Genomic DNA, 18,826 nt, shown 5'->3' on the forward strand with positions numbered 1-18,826 from the left:
AATATATTTTGGTAAATTTTAAGGGCTTATCTGTTTGAGATAAAAAACGAATTATTTAGAAATGAACTGTAATGAGAAATGGGATTTTCTTTAAAATGATCTAGGACAAAGTAAATGAAAGGAATAAATAAAACCAAATTGGCAAAATATTGATAATTATTGATGTGCAGTGATAGGCACCTGGGTTTATTATACTATTCTAATTTTGTGTATAGTTGAATTTTATAATAAAAATTTAAAAACATACAGTCTCTGAAATCCTTCCCTACTAAAAATATTTTTATTGGAAACAGAATTTTGTACATAGATAATTTGTATCACAAATATTACGAGGTTTAGTTGTAACCCCAAGGCAAAAAAAAGATCATTCCAAAATAACATGAAAAACAATGGAAGACATTAAAAACAGAATCAATTTAATCTCATTTAAAAATGAAACTTAACTTTCAACTGTAGAAAATATTAGTTCTAAACTGTGATTGTATCTTAAAAAATTTAAGCACGTTTTCATTCACTGTTATTAATTAATGTAAATAACTGGTTAAATTATGTCTGTACATTTAATCATTGCACAAATGGATGCCCTATAATTGCATTAGCAAAATGGAGCATATTATTTTTTCTAAATAAATCCTAACAAAATCTATTTAAATAGGAATAACTATGCAATTTGAGCATTAAACTTTTAAACTATATATTACTATATGTATCATTAAAAATGTAAATACTGAAGACTCAAGATTTTTTAAAAAAAGGATTTGTATTAATTTATCTTCTGCATATATATATATATATATATATATATATATCGATAGGTATAGATATAAATCTTGTGTACATATACATAGAGAAGAGAGACAGGTATAGATATAAACTGTGTAATAAATAATGTATAGATATATAATTGTGTAATGAAGCAGTAAAACACCATTAGATGAATAACTTCAGAATCATGAGTCATTTTGATGATAAAACATAGAGGAGACAGAGATGAGATCATGGATATAACTTTTTTTGAAAATGGTCTCATCCCATAAAATACACAGAAGCAGAACATTATAAATAGGACAGTTAAGTGAAGAAAAAAATATTTGGGATTTGGTACAAGGGCAAAATAGTCTTATTAATCTTTGAAAATCTAGGGAAAATAAGGAAAACAACAATTGAGTAGTTGAATCATAATGCCATGAGGCTACTCCCTGTTGATATGAGAAAGCATCCTGATACAGAGGAACAAAATTAGATCATAAAAAATCTTATAGATAGTGACCAGCTTTTTGTGTTTCTATAGTGTCATATTTGTTTGGTGGTCTCAAACTTTTTTGTTATTGCTATTGTTTTTTTGCTTGTGTTTTGTAAACTGTTTTATTTTGTTTTTCTCCATATAATCTCCTGAAAGTTTTTGGAGTTTGACCTTGGCTGTTCCCCACCTGGACCACACTAAATGCTATCTCTCGGCCCCTCCTTTCATCTTCAAAGTTGAATCACATCCCACAATGTCACCTAAGCTTAACTAGAAATGATCATGTCCTCCTTAAACATTACTTCTCTCAACCAATACTTTCTGCTTGTTTCTTTGTATTTTCTAAAGCAGTGTTTTTCAAACTTTTTTTTATACATTGACATATATACCAAACTGCTACATAAGTGGTTCCCCCCTGAAGTTGTGTGTGCAGTGCTTGGCCTACACATCCTTACACAACGCCTTCAAGGCAAACACAAGTTCCCTCTGCCAGCACTTATTCTTACTACCTTTTCAGGGAGGGACCCCAACCTCATGGAGAATGACAACAAACAGAGGGATTCCAAAGGGGATGACTGAGCAAGCATGAGGTTGGCTTGTCACAATACCATAGGTGCTGAAAGCAGACAGTGAGATTTAATGTGATAGAGCATGACTGTTTAGTACTTAGAATAGAGCAAATAGCAGGAGCATCAACATGGTAGTACCAGTTCCTCTGTCCTAAATACCGTGATGTGACACAATAGGCCAAATGGTGACTACTCTCAGTGGATTATACCGCGGCTGAGAAAACCAGGGTCAAGGGCTCAGTGCTTTTGGAATAAACAACTAGCAAGATAGTCCCCTCCCCTGAGAAGCAAGCAGTAGCATGGCAGTCATGTTTTGCTCACTTTCACCTAATTAATTGTCAACACAAGGGATGGTTATGCCTGGCAATTTGACACACTCAACAAGGGCATGCATTGATGGGTGTTACCCATGACAGACTGCCCTTCCCAGCAAACCTGTAATGAAGTACGCTGTTGTTTAAATTATTCCATTTTGATAAAATGCTGGTCAAGACCAAATCAGTTGATTTTATGACCCACTAATAGATACAATTCACAATAGAAAATCACTGCCTTTTGTACCTAGTACATGCCTTGCAGATTCTGATTCAATAAGCCATTATTAAATGCTAAATATTTGCCAGACGGTGTGTTCAGTGCTCAATAGGCAGTGTTATAGCAAAACGATCATGGGCTTTATACTAACCGCAATTTAAGTCCCCATTTTGCTACATATTTACTCATTGTTTAGTACTTTATCTTTTATTACCTTATTTTATCCTTGTGAAGCTAAAACATTAATACTGTAGGTAAGGCACCGTGTAAAATGCCTGGTAGGTGGCAGGCATCAGTCTTAAACAATCTGACTTCCATGGATTTCTTTGCAGTGAAAAATTATACCTAAGTTAAAGAAGGAAATATTGAAGAGGTACTCTAAAAACTGCATGAAATTATTGACTGAACTCTTGAACTTAGAAAACACAAATCATGTATACCCAGAAATTACTTCTCTCTCTCACACACATACACACAAACTTGTACTACGCCCTAGCTAGTTAATAGAATGTAAAACAGATTTGAAGCCCAGTAAAGCAACAACCAAAACAAACCAAACAAAACCACTCTGAGATTTTTAAAAATAAGTTTCTGTTGCCTTATATACTATATGCAACTTTGAAAATTTGTGTAATTATTATTACTTAATTTTTCCTAATTTTCTAGTTAAAATCTTTAAAGAAAAAGTCAAAATATTGTATTTATTTTTATTTGCACAGAAATGAATGTCATTTGTCTCCTCTACTGATTGAGCACCATGACAATGTGAAATAAACACACAGTTTACTTTATTGTGCAGGGTCGTGATAGAATGTACATGAAGCTATTGCCTAATAAAATTGGTTTGGTATGACAAATTTTTACATGCATATCAACCTAGGAACATTTGGCTATAATTTTTATTTTGTAATTTGGCTTAACTAGTGAGTGTTTTGCCTTTGTTATTTGTAAATGATCATGCTAGCTTATTTCTGTAGTCTGTGGAAAAACATGGAAGCCTGAAATATCCAAAGCATGACAAAATAAAACCCTTCTTTGTTGTAAATCTTGTTGAGAAATACTTAAAGCATTGTATAATTACAATATTTGGAGGTTACCATCCACTTGGAGTTGAGTAATGAGACCCTCTGGTATATCCCCGGTATGTCTGTGTCTTAATCATTAAAAGCCCAGAAACAGAAACCGAAAATGTTGACTACTACCTAAGGATAAAGTCAAGGTCATTATGAAAACAGTACAGACAAAATTTATTTTGTCAAAAGAAAACAATAACATACAGCTATGTGTTTTTTAAAACTTGGTTTATTCATCTTTATTCAGGAAGCAGTGTTGATGTCAAACAAGGCAAAGAATATTGGAGAATATTAAGGAAAATAGGATTTGGTATTAGTACTCATGCTAATAGTATCAAACTATAAAAATTTAATATTCTGTACTTTAGTCACTTAAAATAATTTCATGAGAAAAATACATATTTTAGAAATCTGGGATTTCATATGGAAAAAGTATTGATTTGACACTCCATCTGTATTTCACCTCACATAGTTCTAATATTTCTGAGTAGACATGAAATCATTTTGAACCTATTAAAATGGACACGGGTGACAAACAGTTGATTATATGAAATGCAGTCTTTGAGTCAACCTGTGACAATTTATAATTGCCTGTTACGTGATATGTTTTCAATGGAAACTAAGTCCTATAGCATATTAGAGTCATGACATATATTAGAAATAGTTGAGTTCATACCCCTTCATAAGAAAACTGGAAATAAGTGAAATGACTGAAGTACCCCAGCTAGCTATTAAGAGAGCTAATACTTAAATTTAGGTAAAGCATATTATTCCACTATACAAATAAACGTCATTTAAATAATTGTTTTATTTATTTATTCATCTGAATGTTCTATAAATATTTTCAAACATCTACAATGTGCCAGGCCCTGTGCTAGGACGTGGGGGTCAAAATAGAAAAAACAAGGGTCTGCCATCTAGAGAGACTGTGCCTACAGTGAGGGAGAGAGTTAAAAATAGGAAGAAGAAAAAGCCATTATTATGGTAGAGTGTGTTAGCAATTGTGCTAAAAGTCATCACAGGATCCTAGGGTTGTGCCCAGTACCTTTGGTGGGTAAGGTAGAGGTCTCACTTGAGTTGCATCCTGTCTTAACTGCATTTTTGCCTTTATAATGATCTACCCTCTTTTACTTTGACCTTCCCTCAGATCTGTCCTCTGCATTGCTGCCTGGGTAGTCTCTCTGATATCTGGAATCTGATCAGAGCCCTCGCCTGCGTAAGAGCCTTCAATGACCCTCCCTTTCTTCAAAATGAAGTTCAAATATGTTATCCTAGCATGAGGCCTTTCATGATCTGGATTTAGTCACTCCAGCCTTACTTCCTGCTACTCTTCCAGAAACATCCTTTGGCTCAGCAGCATAGAACTACTTACTACCTATAGGCAGGGGTGGACAAAGTTGGTAGCATTCTAGCCCAAAGGTCACTATAAATCAGTGAAGTAGGAAGCAAAGTAATCTTTAGAAAATAAGAGGGAATGTGGCAGTGTAGGAGGCCTGTGGAAAGTGAAAGTTGATAATAGTGACCGAGATGATAGGGACATGGGACCGGACCGTTAGTCACTAGTGGTAAGGTACAGCTTAGTGTTAAAAGTTCTTTCATTTCTCTAATCCTTTATGGTCAAACCATGTTTTAGCTTGAAAACTTGAAATGAATGTTTTAAAATATATACTAAATTGTTTTCTCCCATCTGCAACTAAGGTTCTAGAGATGAAATTATTAAATTGGGTGTAAAAAAGGGCCCTTCATTTTTTTTTAAATACCCAATTTTGGCCAGTTCAACATTAACAACATGAAAGGAGAACTGAGGTAATTTGATCGATAATTAAAAAGAAAAGTCTATTTTGATTCTTGGTAGTTTCTTTTTCTGCTTTAATTATGTGGGAAGAAAATTTACAACAATAATTACTTTTAAAAGAGACTGTAATTTGATGATGGCTTTAATCCTGTGTTAACTGACAACTAAGTTAATTGAAAAATATGTTTCAAACTTACCTTACAAACTGCCCACATGATTGAAACTTAAACACTTTTGGATCTTAAAGATAATTATTTTGTTTTTGTTATTTGATATATTTTGCTATTCATGTTGTGCCAGTGGAATTTGACATAATAATTCTCTACAACTAAAAACCTGCTTGAAGTTAAAGATATTTGCATATCCAATATACTGTGTTTCCCTGAAAATATGACCTAGCCTGACCATCAGCTCTAATGCGTCTTTTGGAGCAAAAATTAATATAAGACCTAGTATTATATTATATTATATTATATTATATTATATTATATTATATTGTATTATACCTGGTCTTATGTTGATATAAGATAAGACTGGGTCTTATATTAATTTTGCTCAAAAAGATGTATTAGAGCTGATAGTCTGGCTAGGTCTTATTCTTGGGGAAACACAGTATCTAAATAGCTTTAAAAATTGTATAAAATATTATTAATTTTTTGGAGACTCTTATCTTTACCTTATCTTCTAAAGGATGACAGCCATAGTTGAAATTGAATACAGGAGAGAAATAGAATGATCAGATTATAATTTGGAACAATGCTGAATCTTTGCTGATAATAGAACCTTTAAAACGTGGCTTCATTACGGTAATGAGAGTGCTACTCGTGGTTGCAAAAGGGAGTCTGGGAACTCATTGTGGCTGTGTGGAAATTGTAAATGTCAGATCTCCATTTAATTGTGGTGGAAATATGCAGTAGCTCATTCTGAGTATTAAACAGCTGTGCAAATATTGGCGGAACAGAAAATCTAACATAATATTGCTAATACTTAGATGTTCTGAGGTTCTTGTTTTTTAAAAAAATACCCATAAATTAAAATCCGATGTAGGAAAAATAAAGGTCAAGATGCAGTGTATAAATCAGGGTTTCTCAACCCTGGCTGTACATTAGACTCACTTAGGGAGCTTTTAAAATAAACGCACATTGGGCCCCTCTGCCAGGTATTCTGCATGCATTTATCTGGAGTGATGCCTAGGCATTCGTATTGCTTTTTTAAAAAGGACCATGTCTAATTCTGCTGTGCAACTCAGGTTGAAAATCACTAGTTGATATAGATGTACATAAAGTTCATATGTTTCAGTTATGATTAATAAGGTAGCAAATGTATCCAATCTTATCAGAAATTTTCCTTGCACAACCATCATGCAGTGATGTAGTTAACAAAAATTAAGCTGGCTACCTGCAGTTTTATGATGAAATTGGCCAAACAAATCTTCCAAAGATAAATGAAATGAAGGCCAAAGCAGATAGAAATATATTTCACTCTGTCTTTTGTGATTTCACATCTACTCGACTAGGACTACTAATGCTCAGTAGAACGAATTATTTTGACAGTGCATTTTTATATACCTCGTGAAGGTCTCATAAATAAGGCATGGCTGAAGTCACGTAGGAGGAACATTTATCTTAAAAACCCCAAATCCCTAAAGCAAGGGATTATATATTACATATATTATAGCCATCATGTCAAAAGAGTAACAAACACACATACATATGCATACTGTATACCATAAGAGATACGGTATAGCATATATACCATACTTCTTCAGCTATTGGAACTATAAAAATGCATTATAAAAGCTGCACACATATACATGTTTTTTTCACCAATTATAAGTCCAAGCATAAGCACAGCAACACTGTGTTCTTAAATAGCCCCCCACTATTTTCCTATAGCTGTATTATCTACCGTTCTCACCTGGTACAAGAAGACTAGCCTGTTTCCAAATTTCCAACAGAAAATTCACCTGCTGTGATTCAGTTTTGTCACTATTAAGAATATTTGAAAGAATGTGCTACACACACACACACACACACACACACACACACACTCATTTTGATGTTGCAAGCCTTAGTTCAAATCTTATGTTTGCCTAAATTCAATGAGTCTTAACAATCTCACTGACAAATCTCATTGATTGTGATACTGATACCTGCCTCAGTAGATTCTTGTGAAGATTAAAGACTGTAAGAATGATGAAGGCAGGGTGTTAATGACTGTTCAGGTGCAATACTTGGTACCTAACAGGCACTCGGTCAATGTTTGTTCAGTGAATAAGGGAAACATTCATACATGCATTGACTGCCTGGCACCTCATAGATGCATGGTCACACAGGTGTTGTGCACCCTTGGCCTTGTGATATTCCTTAATGGTGTGATGGATTTGTTCATACATGTCTTTTTTAAAGCATTCGCTTATTTTTTTTAAATTGAAAACAGTAAGTAATGAAAATAGAACCGAGATTATTGTAGAGTACGCGTACACACAAAAAGAGCAGTCAGTTAAAGACAGAACAAAATCATCAGGTATTGAAATAGAAATGGGTTTTACTATAATGTGGTTGAACTGGTGGTGCTTATCTAACATTTTAATGTCGCATTTATTTGTACTTGTGCCCCATTGATTACAAGCAATTCCCGATCAATGTTTAGGTTCCTAGCAGTGCTTCTCAGCTGTTCTTGAGCACTGAAAATACCTGTGTATCTTCTTAAAATACAGATTCTGATGGGGAGGGGGCGGTGCTGAAATCTTGTACAAGAAAAACGGCACCAGACCAGTCAAGTAGTCAAGGAAGAGTTTATTCAAGACGATTGCATAGGGGAGAGATGTTGAACTCAACTCCACTGAAACAAAGGGTTAGAGGAGTTTTAAATGCTGCGGTAAATAGAAAGGTACTGGAGGACATTGGGTTAATAATGATCAGATGCGCTACCTCTTATCAAAGTTCGGCTCCTACCCTCCCACAGAGATTGGGAAACAGGGGCCCTATTGTTTTTATTAATAGTAGTATTTTAATTTTTTATTAGTTTCAGGTGTACAAAACAATGTAATATTATAGTTAGACATTTACACCCCTCACAAAGTGATAACCCCCTCCCCCAATCTACTACCCCTCTGACGTCATATATAGCTGTTACAGTTCCATTGACTCTATTCCCTATGCTGTACTCCACATCCTGTGACTATATGTATGTATATTAAATTATAGTTGACATTCAATATTACTCAGCTTCAGCTTCAGGTGTACAGTACAGTGGTCAGGCCTATCGTTTGGGAGGATTATATTTGAAAGGGATAGCCCTCAGGTGCTCACGAAAGACATCCCTGGGTCATCGAAGATTTACACCTCAAAGGGATAGAGAAAGAATTTACAGTTGCAAGTTTTCTAAAGGAAATGCCCTGAGAAAAGGAAGGTCAGGCATCTGTCCTCAGGAAGAAACCTGTCTAAAGGTTAGTCAAGTGCAGGGAAACATTACCCTCCCCCCCGAAAAGTCTGCATTTCTCATAAACTCCCAGGTGGTGACAACGCTGCTGGTATGCAAACCATACTGAGTAGCACAGGTATGCACTGGTGCACTGATATATAGGAAATATTCAGTATGGATGAGTTATGATAACTTAGTTTTTTAGCGTCTAGAGCATGTATAGAAGCGTGAATTTGAAATGGTCAATGTCGTGATCTGTCTAGATGACGTACTAAAGACTCCTGAGCATCTCTCCCCATGAGATGAAATTTGGAATAAGGCAGGTTCCCAGGTCCAGGATACGTGTGATATGTACCTCATTTTACTATGAGTAAAAGAATGTTATAATGTTCTAGTGCTATATTTTGTTTTAATTATTTTCTCTAAGTTACTTACAAATAGGTCACATCATACATTTTTAACAAATGGGAAAAAAAACTGTATTAAGTTTTGGTCAATGACAGTGTAAAAAGTACAGTTCAATTCTACAAATAGTTATTACCTGATCAAGTCAAGTTCTTAAAGAATCAGCTAAACTAGAGTAGGTATGTCAAAATTGTAAAAAATTCTTAAAGATAGAATAATAAAATACTGTGGGGACTTTTTAAAGAATGAATTCTCCAAAGGACATTATCATAAGCTAATTTCCCTAGTTGCATTAGAATGGAGGATTTCTTCTTTTATGTGAGTCAAAAGACTTCCAAGACATTTGAGTCTGTCCGTGGACACTGGCTTCTATTTTATTAAATTTGATGTGGTAATTTAAAGCTAGAATAATTAGAATAATCAACATTCCAAAATGCAGTTCACTAACATATTTTACATAGAAAATAGTGAGGTGTGAAATGCACTAAAAAAAAACACAAGCTTTAAATTGCTAAAACTAAAAGTATATAATTACATAACTCAATCCAAAGCTCAAAAAACACAATTAATTCAAACTGAAGAAAATAAATCAATGAATTAATACGATTAAGAAAGCTTTGCCTTCTTCTCATAAAAAAGCCAAAAATGTGATTTTTTTTTTTAAAGACTAGCTTTACATGAATGGAGTTTTTAATCCATTCAAAGCCTAATCCAAGTTTAAGGATTCAAACAAAAACTCCCTAACATTTTAATTTATACTCACAAGAGGTTCAATCAGACAAAGGCATTCAATTTGGCAGCCTCCTCTTTAACAGGTAGATCTACTTCTTTAGTTGGCCTTGGTTAATAAAATGAATGAGTTCCAATGATTTTGAATGTAAAGTGATAATCAGGTGAAATCCATTTTCCATTGATTTGCATTGTAAAATTTTAGATTTTCTTTTCCATACATCAGACAACACGCTCCAGAATAAATCATTTCAAATGAAAATTGAATAAGAGAGAAATTATGATGCAGAACATCACTAAAACCTTCTGCATTCGCAACACTTCCTCCTAATCTCTTGGTTTGCTGTGTCTTCTTGCTTCCTGGACAGAACCATTTCCTATAGCTAGAACCTGCAATTTTCTAGAATCTTTCATCTATTCATCTTCATGATTACTCTGTTAAATGGGTACTATTGGGACCATCATCAACATCTGTATATTACAAGTGAGAAAACTGAGGCCAAATTATGGCTTTGCCCACATAAGTAGTAAGTGCCAGAATTTGGGCTTCAAAGAGGTGGTCTGACTGTATCATTTTCATTTTTAAAAATATTATTTATTTTATTTTTCTAGGTAACACACATACTGACAATATTTATGAAACATGTGTACAGTTAATAAACAACCTTCTCACTACCCTCAGTGTTAGGAGATAGAACCTTGCCAGCCACACCAGGCAACTTCCACTCGTCTCCTTCTACTCACCCCCCACAGTACACAACTGACTTTTCTAGAATTGCATCCTTACTTTTCTTCATAGTTTTATCACCTGAATATGCATCCCTAAGCTCTGTAGTTTAGTCTTGTCTAATTTTTAAAATCTTTTAAGTCTCTTCTAATATGTAGGATTCCCCCTTGTATTAGAGTTCTTCAAAGAAACATAACCAAAAGGAGATATCTCTTTCTTTATCTCTATCTCTATCTGTATATGTTTCTATCTATCTATCTATCTATCTATCTATCTATCTATCTATCTATCTATCTATCTATCTATCTATCTACCTACCTACCTACCTATCTATCTCTTACCTTAGATCATATTTATCTTATATACATAGATATAGATATAGAGATAGATAGATAGATAGATAGATAGATAGATAGATAGATAGATAGATAGATAGATAGATAGAGACACATATAGACAGATATAGATATAAGAGGCTATTTATTATAGGAATTGGCTCATGTGGTTATGGAGGTTGAGAAGTCCCACAATCTGCCATCTACAAGCTGGAGACCCAGGAAAGCCAGTGGTGTGAATCAGTCAGAGTCTATAAAGCCTGAGAACCAGAGAACTGCTGGTATAAGTCCCAGACTCTGAAGACCCAAGAACCAGTGGCTCCAGTGGCCAAGGACAGAAAAAGATAGGTCTCCCAGCTCTAGAGGAAATGGAAATTTGTTCTTCCTTCTCCTTTTTGTCCTGTTCAGCCTTCCGTGAATTGGATGTGCCCACCCACATTAGTGAGAGCAAATCTTCTTTACTCTGTCTACTGATTCAAATGCTAATATCTTCCACAGACACCCTGCCAGACACACCCAGAAAGAATGTTTTGCCAGCTAGCTGGGCATCCCTTAACCTAGTCAAGATGACACATAAAATTAACCATCACACCCCTATCTCTTTTTAAAAAAAAACAGTTTATTTGTTGAAGAAGCTGGATTGTTTGCAGTATGGATTTCTCCATGGTCTGGCTTTTGCTGCCTGTGTTTTGTGATGTAGTTTAATTTGTTCCACTGTCCTCTGTATTTCTTGTCTACTCTCTTGCTTTGCTTGAAAATTACTCAGCTTCAAGTTCTTTCCTTCTGTGTTCCTGCGGCACTCTGGTCCACTCTGGATGTAAGTGATGGCTAAGAGTTGAGCTGCAATCACTTGCTTCTCCAGTAGGAGCGATGAGTTCCCATGTATTCAATGCTGAGTGCTGGTTCCTAAATGCCCATCAGAAGTCAAGTTCCAGGGATGACAGAGTATACATGGGTTCAAGGCAGAATAAGAAAAATAAGGAAGACTTTTTTTATAAAGTTAAACGTTTTCCCTTTTAAAGGTGAAATTTTACTTGTCCTACTGTTTTACTGTCATCATTTTCCTTTTGTTGTTGCTTTATTTGTACCGTGTTTCCTCGAAATAAGACCGGGTCTTATATTAATTTTTGCTCCAAAAGACACATTAGGTTGTATTTCCATGGGATGTCTTATTTTTTTCATGTACAACAATCTACATTTATTCAAATACAGTCATTTCATCTTCTTCTAGAACATCGTCATAACATACTAAATGCGTCCATCTGGCTGACGATCCTAACCGGGGCTTAGTTTTGGGGTTGGACTTATTTTTGGGGAAACACAGTGTTTTTGTTTTGATAAAATAAGAAGTTAGGAATGCAATGTCAGTCTTCATTCTTTTTATTTTGCTGATTTACAAAATTCAAAAGTTTTGGAAACACTTTTTAGCTAACAGTCCTGCAGAAAATTATAGTTTTTAATCTTCATAAAAATATTATTGCTCTTAATCAATTTTGTTTGATAAAAATGTTTTTAAAAATTCTGAAGTCTACCTTGAGGAAAGTCACCTGTGATTTGTGTAAACTTTTGAATAAAACTGATTCTATCTCAAATGTAGTTCACCACTAAAACTGCTATCCCACTTTTTGGAAAAGAGAAAAGCAACATTTTTTTTTTTTAATGCAAGAGACTTAAAAGGCCATCTCATGGAAGGTGTGGCGAGAAAGGTGGCTTCATAATTCTCCTATGGACATTTCTGGATCTGTTCCTTAGTCGGATTGCTTCCGTTCACACTACCTGCTGTCTTGAAAGTCCATGCCTTGCCAGCAAAGCCAACATGAATTCTCAGCTATACTTGTTGGGGAAGATATTCTAAATTATAGAAATCATTTTAAAAATTAGCCAGTTCTGTTTATGCTCCTCACTGTACGTATTCAATAGAGTGATCTGGGATTTTATACGAGTGGAAGAAAGGCAATCCAAACTTCCTTGCTTTCCTGACTTAGCTTATTACTACTTCAGTACCCGCCCACTGTTTGGTACAAGATCAGTCATAGCCTCCTGCTATGTATTGAGCATCCATGGCCACTGGCTGACATCGCATAGAATATAATGTTGTATTGTTGCTCAAAGCCGTTTTGTCTTCGAGCTAAATGACTCAACCCATCAGAAGAAATTTATTTTGGGCCTATAACTCACCTGTTTAGTCCTCATGAGATTGATTTGTCATGAAGTTACTGGCTGTAATGTCTGAGAGGGTAGACCTTCATTTTAAATAAAGACAGCCTCCGCTATGGATTTCAAAGCATGTCTGTATAATCCAGTAAGTCTGTGTTAAGGAAATGGGATGAAGCCAACTGTTAAAAATGAGAGACTACATGTGAAAAGGTTTAGAACTGACTGTGTTATACAGGGGTTTTAAATTAGGAGTTTCGGATCAGATTGAAGGTTAATATTGTTTGAAAATGTACTTTGAGTCCTATGGACAAATTGGCACTCTTAATTAGACGGTGTGACTTGAGCATCCCCAGGCCATCTGCTCCTCATAATATCAAAATCTTCTTCCAAGCCCATCCCCTTTTTTGTGGTTCTTCTAGGTGCTCTATTATATTCCTTTAAAAAAACATATGTTGTTGTCTCTTAGGCAACCAGGGCTTTTGGTCAGCCTCCTGCACCACCACACCGTCCTACAATCCTTTACACCACTGGAAACTTGACTATATCCCATTCTCTTCTGGATCTCCAGGCCTGCCAAGGTTTCTTTCTGAGTCTGTCAAATGACAAGCTAATCTCATGAACTGATTCATAGTGAAATGGTTAACAAGAAGTACCACTAGGCAAGGCCATTCTTCAACCACTCAGGTTTTAATTGTAGTGTAGCAGTGGTCCTCCACAGGCAATACTGGGGACTGGAGTTTGAAGTTAGACATTTCTGGGATGACCGCCCGATGGCTAATGCGGCCCAATCAGCCTGATGATTGATACATGAGACTTTTGGTTACAGAGGGAATCTGAGAACCTCTAACTCATGGCAGTCTGAAATAGACATATAGGCAAAGCCTTGTAAATTCCCAATGACGTTTTTAAGAGAGATGTTGTAAATAATGTACTATTACCAGTTCGGTCTGTCATGTATTTCTCAGAAAAAAAAATCAAATTTTCTACTGCTAGCTAGTAGAAGTGCTGGTGTCGTAAGCAAAAGACTTGACTTTTACTGCTTGGCTTCTTCCCTTTGGCTACTGCTTTGCACATGGAATGGGTGAGAAGGATGGGAAATTTCAACAGATAGCTGCTCCGTTCAGTTGCTTCTGTTTATTTTCTAACTGACCTGGCACAGCATAGACAGAGGCGATGCATAGTTCCTGACAATGGATGGGCCAGTGATGTATGGCCTGACCTTCAAAATGAGGAACATCTTCTCTGTGGGTGAGAGTATAACCGTGCAAATGCTCTTATCTCATATTGCTCGGCAGTTTGCAACCAGTTCCGGCAAAAAGCATCCACCCTGCTGAGTTTGCTGAAGCTTGTATATTGGTTTTAGTTTGAACATTTTGGCAAATTAAGGGCTGAGTGAAACCATAAAATCGATTTTATTTACAACAAAACTTTGTGATGTCTGTCGGTTGTTCTCTCATCGCTTTCAGTCTTTGAGGTTGTTTCTGTAGGTGGTTTTATCTAACTTTATAATGAATTTGCATCTGTTTCAGTTAAAGGATAATCCATCCCTTGGGTGTCCTCTTAATTGATATTGGGCATGGTCTGCCTTCTTTTTAGTCTTTGTTTCTCATAGGCCCAGTGGACACCCCTCTTCCATCTCTCTCATTCAGTATCAGGAGCCACCGACAGCTGCTCTTTGGGAACAGATTACATGTCTGTTATCTGCTCTGAACTGTTAAGGCTTTGGTTTAAATTTCCTTCCAACATTGCAAAGAAAGGATGACATAGCAACATGATTTTTCTACTGTGATACCCAATAAATACAATATCTTAAAATATATATTTGAATACATTTTTCTTTCTGGAAGGGCCGTTATCATACTTTGTAGCACCATTTAGGCACACAAAAAGATTCCTGCTATTTGGAATCTTGTGGAAACAGGAATGGCATACCTGTCAGAGGACCTGAATTCTAGTCCTGAACTTATTTGTGACCACAGTTCTTTTTATATAAAACAGTGAGCTTTATCTGGATCAGTGGTTCTCAACCCTGGTTGCATATTAAAATCATTGGGGGAGCTTTTTGAAATAACACCAATAGCCAGCCCTCAACCTAGACTAACTGAAAAAGGAATCTCTAGAGGGACTACTTGGGTATTGGCAGATTTTAAAAGCTCCCCAAGTTCTTGTGATATGCAGTCAGGATTAAGAACCAATGGGTTTGGTGATTTCTAAACTCCTGTATGATTCTAATCTCTTAGCAAATCTTTGGGTTATTATTTCTTCTATCTTTAGAGTTACACATATGAATTGAACTAGACAAGTATATTACTCAATCAGCCCATGAAGTCTGCACAGGAATAGTCAAAACCAAATGTGTTTTATAAAGTATAGTTTTTATACTGTCATTCTCGAAATTCGTGCATAAAGTTTTTAACAATACAGAGTCCTGGTTGTCCCTCTCCCCAGGTGATTCTGATCCAGGACATATGACATGGACACCCAAACTCCAAGTTGTTAATAAGCACCCTGACTGCCTCCGCCATTTGGATCTGCTGATCTCATGTTTATAAATCCTGTTTTATACCCTGTAGTCATTTTCTAAGTTTTTGTTAAGTAATATAGGTGTACAAGACATGACTCTTCTGGTTTACCATAAGATAGTTTGAGTTTCTCTCTATTTGGTTCAATAGTATTGCTATGGATGGCATTAGAAGCAAATGTTAAGATTGCTCATAGTATATTTTGAGTGAATTTTGAGTTTTCCTTACAATGACCAGATTACAAATTCAAATTATAAGGGGGTCCTTTAGTGGATAAACATATAGACCTGTTGCCTCTTGTCTGAAGGTCTTTGCCTTATGGGTTTAGTCAGCATATAGATTTCAATATATATCTAATTATGTACAGATACATACATTGAATATGTATGTTTATACATTTGATATCATATTTATATTAAACATGTATTAAATTTAAAAATTTTGTATTTTTGCTTTTTGTTTCGAAAATAATCTCTCATCATTTTATAAATAACAGCCTATATTTTGTGTAGTTTTAAACCTTTTACGAAATGTGAATACAGAAATAAGACTTGATTTTTCCATGAAATAAAACACACTCTATTTGTAAGGACATAAAAATATGCAAGTAACTAAAACTTATTTTTAAAATTCTCACTAAATATTCCCTGGATTTGAATGTAGGAAGGGTTTTAGGACTTAAAAATAGTTTATGCAATTAGAGAAGGCAGACATAGTGTGATGGATGCACAGTCTACAATATTACCATTTTTATATATTCTGAAGTTTTTAACAGTCCATAACAAATACATTGGGCTGATTAGGGCACTACCAAAAATATACATCATGCCACTTAGCAAATCATTTACAGCCATCAGGTATTCAACCCTCAAATGAACATCCTCCTGATTTTGTGCATGTTACTTTTATAATGCAGTAAAGACAAGTTAGACATTTGAGTGAGAATGTTTATCTTTTACACACATAGAGAAAAACAAGTTTATAGGAAAGCAAGATGCCCAAAACATTCATTTTCCCAAGCCCACATTTTAAGTGTATTTTCACAAGAAGCATTTTAAAAGTTTAACATTTTAAATTAAATGGAAAATATTCTATCACAGTTCACGTTGTATCAAGTTCTTCTACTGGGTCATTTCTTCTTCCTCTGGGATCTCATCCATTTGTAGCTGACTGCTATTCAAGGAACTTTCAAGTTTTCTCCCCCAATGTTGCTTTTTTCCTCCCACCTCCCCTCCAGGATCCAGGCTTCCAAATGCCTGCTGGACATCACTTCCCGATATTCTTCCACCGCCTCAAAATGCGTCACATCAAATAAGTTATCTTTGCACCTCTGCTATTTTAGTTCTGTACTTCAATGAAAAGCTTTTACTGTCCTCACAAGAAAAAACGATTCTAGTCCTCTTTATTCTTCTTTCTAATCCTTCTTCCCCTTTCCCCGTCTTAGGTCTACCTCTAAAATCTTCTGGCATCATTCACTTGGGATACTCTGCAATGCGCAAAATGGGGCTTTTGAAGTCAGATTCTGTGGAAGGCAGGCAGTCTCTAAGAGGGCCCCCAAGTTTCCCTCCCTCCTGATGTACATGCCCTGTATCATCTCCTCCCCTTGAATGTGGGAGAGACTGTGAATGTGATGGATGCCACTCCCCTGACTCAGTTGCATGTCTGGGAAAAAGTGAAAGGGATTTTACATACATAGTTAAGGTCCCAAATCTGTTAATTTTGAGCTAATCAAAATGGGGGGTTATTCTGGTGGATCTGACTTAATCAAGAGAACACCCTAAAATAGGGACTGGTCCCTTCCTCAAGAGGGATACTCTCTTGCTGGAAATGAAGTACCCTTTGAGGAAGTCAGCAGCCGTGTTGTGAGAGGACCTACAAGAGGGCCATGTAGCAAGGAACTTCAAGTGGCCTCCAGGAGCTGAGAGCACTCCCTGGTTGGTAGCCAGCAAGAAAACAGAGACCTACAACTACAGAGAACGGAATGCTGTCATCAACCATTTGAGCTTAGAAGAGGACCCAAGCTCCATAAAGGAATGAAGCCCAGCCAACACTATTGAAGTGGCTTTGTGAGACCCAGAAAAGGGGACCCTGTTAAACCATACCTGGACTCCCGACCCACAGAAACTGAAAGATAAATTGTATGTTTTAAGCCATGAGATTGTTGGTTGTTTGATATGCAGCAATAGACAACTGATACAAGTTCTTATAATCTTTTTTTTTCTGGATCAGTGCAATAACCTTCAACCTAAGCTCTCTTATCTCATCCATCGCCATGAAGTCCTACATACTGCAGCCTGAATCATCTTCCTCTACACAGAATTAGTGGATTTGTCTTGTTTAAAGCTGTACCCCTAGAAGAATGCTAGCATATTGTATGCATCGTAGAACATTTTATCTTAGAAGACTGTAGCCTGTTTTATGCAGGTTACAAATATTGACTGATGGACTGAATGAATGAATATCGATCCACATTTACACACACCAAAACCTTTGATGGTCCTCTGTTATGTAAAGAGACATTTTTCTGCTACAAGAAGGTGGTATAATAAAGTGCTTAAGTATATGGACTCTACAGTTAAAGACCTTGGGTTCAAATTCCAGCTCTAATAGTTTCTTGCTTTGTGATCTCTTGGAAGTTGTGACCTCACTAAACCTTCGTTTTCTCATTCATAATACATGACAAATAATATTGCCATGGCAGACAGTTTTGAAGATGAGACATATTTTCACAGTGCCCGGCCTATGCAGTAGATCAGTGAATGTTGAAAATGGTATAAAATGTGAGGCCCTCTACTATCTACATTTCCCTCCAGTCCTCCAGCCATATGAAGCAGGCACCCCTGTGTCTTCTGCATTTACAGTATGGTGTACAGTAAAGTGCATGGCTACTAGGCCAGTTTCAGGCTCTGACCTGGCTGTACAACCTTGAGCAAGTTTCTTCACAGCCTAGTTTAGCTATCTGTGGAAGGGGGCTCATTGTGACATATAGTTTGAGAATTTTTCTCGACTCTGTTTCTCCACAAATCAGTCACATTGAACACAGCTAAAAATTGGTCAGTGAGGTCATTTACTGTAAGATTGATATGATAGATGTTTTTCATAACATTTTGAATACTCTCAGGAAACTTTTTCTCATCCTATTAGAAATAGTCCTGTTGCTCTTGAATAATCCATGTGTTGTTGCCGTTGTGTTCATCTGACCAGACTTTCATCTTTCAATTAGCTGCTAACTGAAAAAGAAAATCTATATTTGCTTTGGTTGCCACCTTCCTCTTTATCTGTGCCCTTGTATTTCCTTTGCTTTCCCTTAC

The 18,826-nt window shown here is 35.9% G+C and overlaps 1 protein-coding gene across 1 annotated transcript in view; it reads left to right on the forward strand.

The window, feature by feature from the left end:
• The window catches only part of IL1RAPL1 (interleukin 1 receptor accessory protein like 1), a 1,306,826-nt gene that overhangs the window by 604,707 nt on the left and 683,293 nt on the right, over nt 1–18,826 (forward strand). The gene's annotated exons all lie outside the window — the stretch shown is intronic.

This window comes from Rhinolophus sinicus, chromosome 18, assembly GCF_057876585.1.
Source record: "Rhinolophus sinicus isolate RSI-liver-muscle chromosome 18, RSI-T2T, whole genome shotgun sequence".
NCBI classification, from domain to species: Eukaryota; Metazoa; Chordata; class Mammalia; order Chiroptera; family Rhinolophidae; genus Rhinolophus; species Rhinolophus sinicus.